This window comes from Bombus impatiens, unplaced genomic scaffold (genome assembly GCF_000188095.3).
Source record: "Bombus impatiens unplaced genomic scaffold, BIMP_2.2 scf_0582, whole genome shotgun sequence".
Lineage (NCBI taxonomy): Eukaryota > Metazoa > Arthropoda > Insecta > Hymenoptera > Apidae > Bombus > Bombus impatiens.
This window is the reverse complement of record NT_177001.1, coordinates 939,962-950,771: the sequence shown is the minus strand read 5'-3', so window position 1 is coordinate 950,771 and position 10,810 is coordinate 939,962. Positions and strand designations below refer to the sequence as shown.

The 10,810-nt window shown below is 36.4% G+C and overlaps 1 protein-coding gene across 1 annotated transcript in view; it reads left to right on the top strand.

The window, feature by feature from the left end:
- The window catches only part of LOC100748419 (doublesex- and mab-3-related transcription factor A2), a 33,203-nt gene that overhangs the window by 16,233 nt on the left and 6,160 nt on the right, over positions 1-10,810 (top strand). The window lies entirely within an intron of this gene.

Sequence of the window (10,810 nt, the reverse complement as noted above, 5' to 3'; positions counted from 1 at the left end):
AAATCAACGCGGGGAAATCGGCGCGGTTCGAGGGCCGAGCTGAAGAAAGGCAAGTATTGAGAGCGTGAGGAAAGCGGTCCGAGATAAAGAGGGTGGATGAGACGAAGAAGAAGAAAGAGAAGAGAAGGTGGAGAATGAAATAGAAGGGGGGTTGGAGAGAGTAGTGTGTGCTGGGAAAAAGAGGAAAAGCGCTGAATTAGGTTAGGTTCGCATTGATGATGGGGCTAGATTCGCGTCCGAATGACAATCATATTTCGATGGATATCCTGTTTTTAGATGTTTGGTTTTCGTGTTCGATATATATATGTGTATTTTGGTTGAGATATTTGGTTTGGTATTCATTTGGTATTTCAAATGTTGGGAAAATTTTATGAAAGTGAAACAAATGTGGAGAATAAGGAGAAAAAGAAAACTGAAAGTAGTAGATTGTAATTGATTAGGAAAAAGAGAAAAGGAAGTGAATTAGGTTAGGTTTGCATTGGGAATATGTGAGAATTGAATAATTATATTTCGATCAATATTTTGTTTTTGGTGTTCGATATATATATTTGGGCCCAATATTCGATTAGTGTTTCAAATTTTGAGGAAAAATCTTGGGAGGAGTAGAAACGTGAAAAATAATAATAAGAAGAAAACTAGTAGGAATAGATTATAATTGTACAGAAAAAAAAGAAAAAGTGTTGAATTAGGTTAGGTTCGCACGACATGTGAAGTTCTAATGAAAATTATATTTCGATGAATATTTTGTCTGTGGATATTTGTTTTTAGTGTTCGATATACGTATTTGAGGTTAATATTCGATTAGTGTTTCAAATTTTGAGGAAAAATCTTGGGAGGAGTAGAAACGTGAAAAATAATAATAAGAAGAAAACTAGTAGGAATAGATTATAATTGTACAGAAAAAAAAGAAAAAGTGTTGAATTAGGTTAGGTTCGCACGACATGTGAAGTTCTAATGAAAATTATATTTCGATGAATATTTTGTCTGTGGATATTTGTTTTTAGTGTTCGATATACATATTTGAGCTCAATATTCGATTAGTATTTTAAATCTTGGGGAAAATCTTGGGAGGAGCAGAAACGTAAAGAATAAGGAGAAAAGGAAACTTGGAAGGAGTAGATTGTAATCGATTAGAAAAAAGAGGAAAGTAGGTGAATTAGGTTAGGTTCGCATTGGGAACGTGTGGGAATTGCAATGAGAATTATATTTCTAATATTTTTCTAATATTTTTAATATTAAAGAAGTCTATTTTTTAAAGCAATCTGTCCGGTTACAAGAACTTATGGCGATATCGACGATGAAACATGAATTCACTTGACGATCAAATACCAATTCGGATAATTGATGATTCAGATAATCGAAGTTCCGATAATATAATCGACGCTCTACTGTATTTAATTTTGGTCTTCGATGTATGTATGTTGGTTCAGTATACGTTCGGTATTGCAAATTTTGGTAAACGAATCTTGGCAGGAATACAAACGCAAAGCGCAAGAAGAACAGAAGAATTGGCCAAAGTAGATCGTAAATGATTAGAAAAAGCAGGCTGAGAGGTAAATTAGATTATGTACAAAAATAAACTGTCACGTTAGAGATGTGCATGCATCGGCATGAAAATTATATTTCAACAGGCGTTCTATTTTCAGATATTTGGTTTCAACGTTCCCGTTGTTGCTTGAGAAATTTCGTTCAATGTCTCGAAATTGTCCGAATGATTTCCAACCCGATGGCGTCTTTCTATCAGCAAATTCGACTATCTTAAATCCAAAGAAACTACGATACAAAGGAATCGTTAATACGCAATTCTCTTTTCGACTTTATGATTCTTAAAACCTTGAAAGCCATTTTGTTTGCTGAGATGAGAACAACGATCAAACTTCTTATCTTCTTGAAGTTGGTTCAAAACTCGAATCTTCAAATCTGCCATATTATCTCGCGGTGTAACTCGCTGAAAGAGAACACAGAGAAAGGACAAAGCTCGGTGGTCCCCGAAGTCGCGAACAGCCGGTTACTTTACGATCTTCCGAACAATAGGAAATGATAATTCATAGTGGATGCTTCCTACGACCCTCGAATTACCCGGGGGTGTTCACAGGGGCCAGAGACTGCGAAGTCCGCGGCACTACCGTGCAGTTATATGGCATCGACCAACACTGCTCGTGATAACTGTAACGCCTCGAAGGGTTATTTATTGCGTCGATTCGAACGTGCAACCCCTTTTTCCACACTCGTTGCGAATAGACAATAACGATGTGTCATCGTTTTTCCTCTCTTTTTCGTTCCGTTTACCCTTACTTCGCGCTGCATCGTGAATTTTTCAGGAAAAATGGCCATTTTCGAGGTGCATCGAAATATCATGGTAAGGGTTGAATGCGGTTGAATAGACATACTAAGTTCGTTTCTGTTGGATAAATGGATTAAATTCTCGTTGAAATATCGTGATATCTTTTGTTTCTCAGAGTCGCTTTCGTTGAAAATTAATATGCCAGCTTTCTAAATGGATACCGTAACGTTTACAATTTTGAACGATCGTAAGAAAGCCTTCCTTAGGAGTAATATTATACTTAAACCACGCATGTTTATGCAGATTCGTATTCCTATAAATGTAACCAAAAAAAAAAGAGAAAAAAGAAAAAGAAAATGACCCTAAATATTATGACGAGAATATTTTATCTTTGTTTATTATTCGTAATTCGTAATCCTCTTTCCCTGCAGCTTAAGAATGACTTCCAGTTACATCGTATACATCAGTAGTATAACAAGACTGTATTCTAGGTACATGTATATTCTACACATAGCATGTATTTTTGCATTTTTTAATTTCTCATAAATATATACACACCGGCAGTTTAATTATGTGTACGTGTAATCTTTTTCAACAATATTCGAACACTGTTTTCTGAATTTTCATCAACTCGGTAGACGTTCCGTGGTCCATGAAACAACACCGATCGTCACACAGCAAAGTCGCGATGATTCTGACACGTCGCAAGACGAAAGGAGAAGACATCACTCGCAGCTTTGTTGCGTATACCGTGGCAGCGATTATAAACGAAACGATTATAATGCGAATATCCGTAAATTTTCTCTCATTTATATTTTTGGTCCCATATCGTAGCGATTCATACTGTAAAATTTTTGCCAAAGTCGCATACCTAAACCGTACTCGAGAAATGCTCTTCGCAATAGTGAGAATCGCACAAAAATTGGTCCAGTGGTTCTCAAGATTACCCCGAGCGTACGGACACATAGAGTACCATCAGCAATCGATAATATAATCAATATTTCAAGATTGTCAATGAAAATGCAGTTGCTCGATAAATATTGACGATATCGTATCGACGATATATATTGATCCTTTTAGTTGGAAAGCTTGCGATATTTACAATATATATGGATAGTCTGAGAGCGCTCTACCTGGCAATTTTATTTCCTACCACGCACAGCAGAAGATTACAGCTTCGTTATTCCATTACCAGTATCGATCTAATGTTTTAACTTTTATGCTACATGACAATTTTTGCCAAAATTCCTCCCGTTTACATTTTCTCTCGCAACAGTCGTCTTCTTTCTCTTCAAAATTTCACAGTTGGGAAATTTAAAAGTATTGCAAATAATCACGAGAAATGTTGTACACGAATATAGACGATGCGTTGTACAGAGAGACACATGTGCACGTAGGTACATTCTTAGATAGCAGTACGTCCGCGATTAATTAGACATCCCTATAGCGTACAAGTCCGTAGACACTCTTGACCGATGACAAGACGCGCTCTCGAAGCAGATACACACAGCGGGCTGGATCGTGTGAGCACACGATTCGCGTTGTTGTAGGTCTACGCCCTAAACCCGGGACCGCGGCGTATCACCGTACGGTGGAGACAGACGCGGACAATGGAATCATGCGAGGACAATGCCGAATAATTTAGAATGGCATATAGATATCGGGAGCTTCCGGCCTACGGCGCCGCTGCATAATAGAGAATAGGAGTAATAGGACACAGGCTGCAGGGCAACTGTGGAGGACACGAAACATCCCTATAAATTTCGCTTAGGCCGGGTCGACAAAGACGACAAAGACGATACCAGCCAATCTTTTTCGATACAATCGTTTCTTGTCCACTATTTTGCGTAGAAACATAACTTTATACCTTTTGCCTGATATTTTCATCGTATGGCACTTGGATAAGTTGAAATATAATTTACGACGCGTACACTTATTGGCTAGTTCCTTAAGATCGTCTTGCATATCTTGTGCATCGGAGTAATTTAACTTAACTATAAATTAACAGAAAAGACAGTATGATAAACACGATATTGTTACACTCTCACAAAATCGAATATAATACCGCGCTTCACGAATTCGCTTATCACTATTTCTACGTCACAGCAACACGATTAATTCAACTCTGACAGCATTGCCACGGTCATTTTTCCTTTTACAAACCTTGGTAACGCTCGCAACACTCCTTGACAACATTAACATATCTTAACGACGTTTATAAACGATCAGCCACGTCTTTCACTAACGTCACACCATCCCACAACTTCGGCTATTCTGACAAACACATCTGCCCTCAGATGTGCCCAATATTACTAATTACACTTGCGCTCCTGATTTCTTTATTATTCCGCAACGATTATTAATCTCAATGAATAATCGGAGTAATTTAACTTAATTTAAGTTGATACAAAATTTAAGTTCATCCGCATTTACATAGAAGTAGCATAGCCTTCGTGTTGTGCGTGTCAAACAGATCGTTCGTGAATATAAGGAAGAATAACGGACCAAGCTGGGAACTTGCGAGATGCGACTAAGAGTTGAATTAGATCTGCAACGACACACGAACCTTTTTACTTTTCTATTAATAAAACATAGCTACGTATCTAACTTAATAAAAGCTCAATTTGTTAAACGGAATCCACCATGAAACAAGATACATGTTCGCCATTTCCTACTCTCATGAACCATCCTCCTTACATATTCGCAGTCTCCAACATGGTAGATATTCCATTCATGCCCGAATTCGTAATAAATCTTTCGGAGGGGTCGTGCCGCGAGTTTGTCGACGTCGAAACGAGTTTTATTAACTTCCTCGGTCCTCGTCCCACAAAGCACACCGGTGATACGTTACACCTTGGCGATGGCGATACAACGAAGAAGTTAGACATTTCTCGCTCGTGTGCGTTCGACAACAGAAGAGATTACAATAAATTGCATTCACCCTTCTCGAAATACAAGACGACCATTGATACGGGGATGTCGAATGAAATTTGAAGAGATTTCGGCTCACGATACTGTTCCCTTTTCTTCTTTCTCTTTTCTCATTTTTTCTTTTTTATCCTTCTTCCCTTCTTTTCTATTCGGATTAGCGTTGTCGTCGTGTTTCTGGGCGTGACCTATCGCGATATTGTCTCCGTTTTCGCACCTTCCCCTATGCGTGCAGATTAAAATCGCTAGTAAGGCTTTAGTGGACACAGTGGATACCTGAGTGATCCGTTCGTCATTCATCTCGTTGGTGGCGAATCGTTGGAACGTAGAGGAAGCAACTTCCAAATTTGTAATCTGATTCCACGACAGATATTACCGCTATCCTTCGTTCGTTCCTTAAACGTTACAGAGATTGGATGGTTAAATAAAATATGATTTACGTTGTCTTTGTATTCAATTTCTCCATATAATTAATATACAGTAGCCACAAAATGTATTTGTACATACCTCTACTTTCCAATGAAACATCGAACCTAATTAATGGAACCTAATTAATTACCAGACTGTGGATTTTTATCCGTATATGAACAATTTATAAATCCACTCAATGGATATGAATATAAAAAATATCCGATGTACAGTAGTCATTACAAAATGTACGCGTCTCGTAACAAATCTCTATGTAGGTTTTATATCTCTAATTATCTCCATAAAAATACATGTTTGCATAAAAATCCCAGTAATTAGCCCAATAATTACAACGTATAACGCTGTACGAATAGGTATTTTCTGTAGTTACTATAAAGTTGCTATTGGAATAAGGATGGACTAACTTTCAATTACTCGCATTATAAACGATCCTTTCCTTTTACTCCTTGTGAAACGTGACTTGCGAATACACCCACGCGATCATCGGAGACCTCCCTTGGTTTCAAGGACACGCGAAACACGCACATTGTTACGCCAGTTACGTTGAAAAGAAGGCAGAAAGACAGCCAACGCGAAGTCGCCCCCATGACGTCTAGCGCGTGAGGGTGGATTTCCCCGTTGAAGGCAGTGGGGTCACCGTGGAAGAATGATATTTTAATAACTGTCTGGTAATCCTTCCGACGACAATGGTGTGTTCATGATACCACGCGGGTAAAAGCTTCTTCAGCGTGGAATTTTCTATTGGTCGCAGCCAGCGGCTACATTAACACCAGCGGCGGCGATATTGCATTCCTTTCTCCTGACGACGTCGATCGTCATTAATATCATTTTCAACAGCGTTGGAATTCGTGCCGGAGAGTCACGTGCTCGATCGATACCACCCCGTGAATTATTGGTCGGTTCTTCCGCTTTTTATTTGTTCAGCATCGCGACTTATTCGTCATTGTATTATTAGACTGCCACCGAATGATATTTTCCATTAGAATGTTGAAATACAAAGCAACAATTAATCGTGAATTTTTATTTTAATAAAAAGAATGTACTATGTAATATAATTCTAATAACATAATAGATATAAAGGATGAGACTACCAGATGCTTGGCGAATTATTTGTACGATAGGAAGAATTAGAAATACTTATAAGGGACGATTATATATTAAGGAGTTTTTTTTGAGTGATAGAGTACTTTGGAAATCATTAACTGATTAAGCTCCTTTTTTTCGCTTTTCGATATAAACATCCCATCATGCAACGATTAATTATTCGACCGAAGAGCCGAATCATCTAAAGTAAACTTCATCTGTCTATTTGCAATTATTTATAAAATAAATAAAAATTGTTTTATACGTAATGTTTGATATATCCTGCCAAATATAATAAAGTAGCAATAATTTTCTAATTCGTAAATTGATCATTTTTATTATTAAACGTATGTAAAAGTTTTAGTCTTTTTTTCAATTTTCCTTTATTTGCACAAAAAGGCGGTAAACTATATTCATTAAAAGTATGTAATTCTACATGAATGCATGAAGAAAAGACTAAAACTTTTGCATACTATAACATAATATATTATATGTCGGAGATGAAAGGAAAACCGGAGCCTTCCCTTTGCAATTTTGAGGAAGCCTTCTAATGCTTTAGCCTAGATTTTATCATAACTGTAATTAAGCAATTGTCATTTGTAATTGTTTGATATTTGTGAAAGCGAAAGTGGGTTCGAGGTGACAACTGGTCACCGAACGTAGCCACGGTCACGGGATAAACGTTTTGCCTGACGGAGGTGTGAATCGGTTGTATTGTTCTCCCTAGAAATCATATAGAATTGTACTTTAGAGATGTCGATATAATGGGACACACGTTGTATTAGGAATCAATCTCCAGACAGAAAGTGACTAGTAACGGCGTTTGGATCTTTCTCGATGTTTCCAAAGAGTATACAACAAACTTTTGACAGAAATTGCCTAGCAACAACGATTGGAACCTTCTCGATGCCTACAGCGAGCATATAACAAACAAATTCAGTCGTATAGCGAAAAAGATTTTCATCAGATATTCATTCGTGTGATCGCCTTGGAAAGTGATACATCGAGCAATTTACCGAGTGTCTCAGCAATCGTATTTTTGTGTTTAAAATTATTCTACGCATAGTAAAGAGTTATCCTGTTGACCGTTTGGATTCGTTTGAACCCCGGAACATTGTTAATAGCGTAAATTAAATTCATTATTCGTAAAACCTATCAATCGTTTATCTCATTATTCGTTAAATTCATTATTCGTAAGACATATTATTCGTTCCTCTTATTGTTCGTTAAACTTATTATTCTTTAATCTAATTATTAATTAAACTTATCGTTTGTTAATCTTATCATATATTAAACTCATTATTCGTAATATTTTGTAAAATCTTGTTTATTCGCGTAAATATATTCTCTGTTTTGTAAAACAATGGCTAATTCAAACGAAGAATCATTACGCGCCTTAAATCCTAATGATAACCCGACATATATATAAAATTTGCTAATATAATAAAATAGCAATACTAAATCAATAGGAAATTCAGATACTCTTATATTCATTTCAAATATATAACATATCAGACGCGTTATTTCAAACTTATTGGAGCAAATTATCGTCGAACGTTCTACCGTACTTCAATTTGCTTGTACACGTGTACAGTACAGTGTACAGACGTCTAGTTGAAGAGGATTGGAGAGACTCGCGGTGACTTCAACGCGGTCAATCTTGGCTCTTTAAAAATTTCTTCGATCCGTCGTTACCGAACCGCTCGAAACTTGTATTTCTGCAGGAACGATTGAGTTTAAGCGAAACGGAAAACTATAATCCGACTCGTTTATTTCTTGCACAACGGTCGTTACGGGTCTCGTTACCGCAAAATACTGGCCAAGTATTGGAAACTATTATTGACGACCTTCGACAGACTTTCTCGACATTCTCCTTCCTTTCTCTTTGAGTTCCTTTTTATACCTTGAAAAAATAAATAAGGAAGTTGGTAGGTATTTCGAAAACTTTTAACAAATTTGACATGCTTTGGTATAATCGATTTTTAATTTTTAGAATAAAATAAAAATACGTAAACTTGTTTGTGGTAAAAAAGACGAAGTCAAAAGGGATAGAAAAATATAAAGTATGCAGAAGTATGATAGTACAAAATGCAACGTATTTAGTATAAGAGAACAATGTAAGATTATAAAATACTTAGCATTATGTGCTTTCCTAAAAGTGAAATTATTATTATTATTAATAATTTGACAATATGAAAAATGACATTGTATGGAAAATTTAATCTAGAAAGAAGGGAAAATTACATATTAATCAATTAGTTAATGGTATTTATAATTTAATTTTGAACTTGCGTATAGTTTCTATAATATTGAAAAAATATCTATTAATATTACACAAATGTTGAATCAGTTCTTCTTTAATATTCTTAATAATATTAACGAATTTGTTAAACCTTCCTTTGATATTCTTTTTGATATTAGTATTGTGTACATTTTAAATAAGTAATAATATCCGAATCAAAGGCAGCTACCTTGAAAAAAGCATGCAGTTACCCTCAGACAAATTTCTCACAAGTGTACCTTTACCGAGGAACATCGTACCGCGATCAGGAACCTTTAAAACCATCGTCACAGACAACTACACCGCGTGAATAGCGAAAAAGCAGCGATTCTTTCCATTCACGAACGCTCGACGAACCCATCTGTTCCCCCCATTGCGTTGGCCAGCTTCTTTCTTTTAATCCCTGTTTCATTAATAGTTCCCCGGTAATTCGAGCCCACTTCAGTTTCGTTCACCTCGAATTACCACCGGCGGATTCCACAGTAACTTCCGTCGAGAGAGATTCCCGGAATAGACGCCCTCTGATCTCACTTTCTCTCCTTTCTTCCATTGGAGGAGATTGCAATTGCCAAATTGTTACTTAATTCCCTTACATAACCTAAAAAAGCACAGTTTGAATTTCTATAACTGATAGGATTAGAAATTGATGGCAGAATATGATCTTATTTTTATGATTAATTTATATGATTTTGACCTTATAGGATGATTGATTTTGATTTATATGACTTTAGTATATTTTTTTAGAAGATATTTTTTTAGAAGTGACGTGCCAGAATAATCTGTCACTATAAAGTGACAGACAGTTTGACGCTGGACTTATCTTAACTTTACTCATTAATATCTGCTACAATGAGAAAGGATTACTCTGGTTATATGTTTGGGTAAAATTTGGATCGAATTTGAAAACGCATATAGAAGTACATTCTATTTATTACAAATATACATAGTTTGAGAACGCATATAGAAGTACATTCTATTTACTACAAATATACATATCTGAACAGTTTTGCGCATACAATTATCCTCATACTGAATTTTGTCCAAATCTAACCACAATCTATTCCTAACCTAACCACAATCTATTCCGAATCTACTATAGAAGCTACACCGAAATGACACTGGATTTATCTTAACTTTACTCATTAGTATCTGCTACAATGAGAAAGGATTACCCTGGTTATATGTTTGGGTAAAATTTGGATCGAATTTGAGAACGCATATAGAAGTACATTCTATTTACTACAAATATACATATCTGAACAGTTTTGCGCATACAATTATCCTCATACTGAATTTTGTCCAAATCTAACCACAATCTATTCCTAACCTAACCACAATCTATTCCGAATCTACTATAGAAGCTACGCTGAATTTAGCAAACTTCAAGTAAAATATAAAAGATGAATACAGGATCAGAATATGTCGTAATAACAATTTCACAGTCTTTAGGCATTCAAAGGTACTGAAAAAAAATATGCAATCAAATTCCACTTTGCACATTAACTAACTAAGCGACGAATCTGCTCTCTGTATGAAAAGAGAGCAATTGCGAAGTAGCAGCTAGCGGCAATTAAGTTAAACAGCGGAACACTCGATATAGTTGCTCGGGGCAAGCAGACCCCAGAGCAAGCTCGGGAGTGCCACTTGAAACAACCTTGTTATCGAAAGCGTGCGCGTCAAGAATTAACCCGTGGAACAGCAACGAGGGAAGTAGAAGAGAAAAAGGGAGAGATCGTAAGAACGAAACGTTAGGCTGGAAGCTACATTTCCTCGCCCTATATATGTATTACTCCTCTTCCCCCCCC